Below are 3,887 nucleotides of genomic sequence, written 5' to 3'. Positions count from 1 at the left end.
CACATCAAACTTTTGTACAAACTCCCTTGCATAAATTCATTCTCTAATCAATGAAATGCAGATAATTATTTTCTGCTCAAGTCCATGATTCAATTTTACCTTAACCGTGCAACTTTTTTAAATGTAATCCCCAAATTTTACCTCCAAAGCAATGCTAACTTCATTGAACTTTCACTCATTACACGTTGTGTTACTCTTAGAAAAAAATGCTCTGATTGCAAAGCATCAATCCATAGTTCAAGTTTTTAGAGGTTTCATTTATCCCCTCTTTTATACTCTTCAACCAGCATTGTATTATCCACTAAAAGCATGCATCATGGAAGTTTGGATGTATTCAATAAGTATGCCTAATACCAAGAAAGTAGACATGAACTCAAAGTTGGGATGTATACATTTATCATTAGTTTTCAGCACACGGTAAAAATTAGCAAATTAGAGATGTAATAAAGCAAGCCATATCCTTCATCTAATAGCTTGTGTTTATAGGAGACATGGTCCTTGATATGGGAAAAAGTTTTATAGCTGTAAACTCCATTGAAAGGAAAACTTAAAGTTTTCACCGAAGAACTAACCATAGTGCTGCAAATCTTTCTCTTTATTTTGTTAGTTGCAGCATTTAAACATGGCAAAAATAGTAATATCCATAATGCCATCCTTAGAGAATCGAAGAGAAGCAAATTATCAGCTGGTTGGACCATTGCATGTTATAATCACATTGTAATCCGATGACTAGTATCTAAAAAGCAAAGTCCAACTTGCCAATTGCAAAAAGGAGGAGTATATTTGGTATAAGCAATAAAAGGCATGTCCTTGATCTTGATTCCCCTCTTCCAACTGTTGTCCACTTTCCTGAATCATATATGGTTTTCCTGAGGGAATGAAGAACAAGTCACTTTATCTTCTGTCCTTATAGAAGATATATTCTTCCAACAGGCTTAACCAATAACCCCTACCAACACTTTTCCTCCTACTTATAAGGGACTACATTGGTTATGGTTTTCCCATAGCATTCCTTGACTAAAGCAATCAGTTTGTACCTCTTCTTACTTGCGACTTTTATTTTTCTTAGAATCTTTCGTAGACCATCCTTCGCTCCCGTTAACATTATCATAACCTAAGGCAGCTCTTAAGCACACCTTCTTGTGTTGAGATGGCACCATCTTGGACAGCAAGGGAAAACAAGCAATTTGAAAGAGCCCTGGCCATATATGATAGGTAAACACCAGATAGGTGGCAGAATGTTGCCAACATGGTGGGAAAATCAGTAGAGGAGGTCAAAAGGCACTATGAGATTCTCAAAGAAGATATCAGGCGCATTGAGAATGGTCAAGTTGCATTCCCCTACAGAACAAACAATTCTAATTGATAACTAAAGTCATGGACTCATTGGTGCCAAACAGCACAGGTACCCTCTCTAATTTCTAGTATAACTGAAGTCTTTGGCTGCATTTTTTCTTCAAGCCTCTCCAAAGTGTAGTAAATTTCTCAGCATTTAGAACTTTTGGAATATATGCAACACCATTTCACTGACTTAATTACTCCTTTTATGATTGGCAGATTCTTGATCCAGAATCGAACAAAATGGAAGACTCATGATGTTTAATTTTAATCTTATGCACAGTAGTTAAGCAAATAAATGGAAGTACCTGCAGCAGTGAACTGTTAAAATGTCCAACTGCAAGCTATCCTGTTATTGCTATAGCCTTCTAGGCTTCTAGCCTGTTTTACTTCCGTTATTCACTCATAAAAGATGTGTTAAGTTGATGTATTTAGGAATCAAAATTGTCTATAGACCATTATTATTGAAGAATTAGTTATTTGTCCAAATACTATCAAGTATCAACTACTACTATTCTTGATGTGTTGTTTCCAAAACTTGGTACAGAACTATACAAACTTGATAGAAACTGGATCTTATACTCTCTTATTGAAAGAATGAAATGTAGAATACCTCCCAGTCTGATCCAATTCCAGAATGGATCTTCTAACTGCTCCACTAATATAGGAAGAACTAATCAACTACAGATTCCCCTCTAACTAACTTGCTCCTATTACACAGACTATTTCTTTTTTTTTTTTGGACAAAGGTGTATGGAATAAAACTCAAAATGTTGCCAAACGGCACTTATAACATGCGAGAATGAATCTCTATGAGCTACCACAATGCACATAATCATAAGAAAATAAAGAGCAAGCATGCTTACTCAGCTGAAACAACAAGCATTAAACATGATGTAAAAACCCTTGAGACAAACAAAAGCCCCTCAAACCCCAAATTAACAAAGCGCCATATGACTTATGAGGGGAGAAAATATTAAACAACAATTTAGCCAGCGCTCCCAAACCTACAGCACCTGACTCTGCCGGATTTGTAGTGTGCCAACGAAAAGGAAGCCTGCGGCGTGGCTTCAGCGGCAACAAAAGGGGACATTTCACAACTCTGAGAACAAGGCGATGAGGGAAACTTCTGACGATTCCAAACACGCAGCAACAGCAAAGGCTGAAGGGGGTGACGGATGAAGACTATTTCTAACAGCCTCCTAACTAACTCTAAGCTCCCAGGCCCACGACACATTACAATTCAATTCCTATTCTTCCTTTGGTAAAGGTCTATTACGATCATTCCTACAATAAAGTAACCCATAAAAGACATGTAATTTCTCCAAGACTACAGAGTCAACATACCGCACCAAAACCTGCATATATAATGCTTGCTAGTTAAACGGAAACAATATCAAGCTGAGGCATCGGTACTCCTAAGTGTGTCTTGATAGCAGTTGAATGTCAATGGACTTTTTTCATCTCCATCCATAACGGAAACTTTTTGTTCACTTTATATTTTGAAAAGTGTGGTAACATCCGTTTGATCCCAACAGATATGACACATTATATACTGTAATATCCTGTTTTGATGAACGAGTTTTTCAGCGCGCTTTTTCCTCAGTTACATGCTTTCCGAGAAAACTTCTCAGAAGGTCACCCCATCTTAATAATGCTAAAAGAAATGCGCCTTAACGCTAGAGTTCTTATGAGTAGAGCTGCCAAAAAGAAGATGCATCTTATTCTCATGAGTAATGCAGCTCTACACGCTTGAGATAGGCTCCATGAGAGAAACATGTCATGGAGCTCTTCAAAGGAAGCTCCTAAGTCAAATAATTTGATTCTACTCTTTTTTTGGGAAGACCTTTTGAGCGTGGTGGAAGCAGAGGAACAAGAAGAGGAGGAACACCTCAGAGGTAGATCGAAGGCAGAGAATGTCTCCTATATTGGTTTATCTCTTCCCCTTTATCTGGAATGTTAACCATGATTATGATTTATAATTTAGGCTTAAATACTCTGGAGGTCCCTGAAATTGTATGGCGTATGAAAATAAGTCCTTGAAAAATATTTTTCCGATTTGGGATCCCTGGAAATTTTTTTTAATCTAAAAGGGTCCCTACCCGTGTTTCAGGCTTATATGGCTCAATTTTTACACAATCAGCATTTCCACGTGGTTTTTTTTTATTTTCCATGTCAGACAATAATTAAATAATTATTTTAATTACAACTCAGGGACTTAATTACTCAATCCAATTTCCTTCTGGTTCTTCTTTCTCAGCAGGGAGTTAGAAAACCATCATCTTCTTCCTCCATAACTCTAGCCACCAACCTTCTTCTTCTTCCTCCCAGCCAACCCCCACCTCCTCCTCCTCCTCCTCCTCCTCCTCCTTCTTGGTTTTGGGTTTTTCTTCTCGTTCTCTAGAAGCTTCTGAAGGTATGAAAAACGGTTGAAAGGGGGGGGGGGTTTGAATAGCGTTTTCAGAATAAAACTTTCACCTTAAGATTTTAACAAATCTTTCGATACACAAGTAAAGTGCTTAAGATAAGAGATGAGAAAAGCACACAAG

At 37.5% G+C, this 3,887-nt stretch overlaps 1 pseudogene; it reads left to right on the top strand.

The window, feature by feature from the left end:
* Positions 1-1,021: 1,021 nt before the first annotated feature.
* LOC130714323 (transcription factor RADIALIS-like) lies at positions 1,022-1,819 on the top strand (annotated as a pseudogene).
* The last annotated feature ends 2,068 nt before the right edge of the window (positions 1,820-3,887 follow it).

Source organism: Lotus japonicus, chromosome 4, assembly GCF_012489685.1.
Source record: "Lotus japonicus ecotype B-129 chromosome 4, LjGifu_v1.2".
Classification (NCBI taxonomy): Eukaryota; Viridiplantae; Streptophyta; class Magnoliopsida; order Fabales; family Fabaceae; genus Lotus; species Lotus japonicus.
The sequence above is the reverse complement of the archived record's forward strand: the minus strand, read 5'-3'. Positions and strand labels throughout refer to the sequence as shown.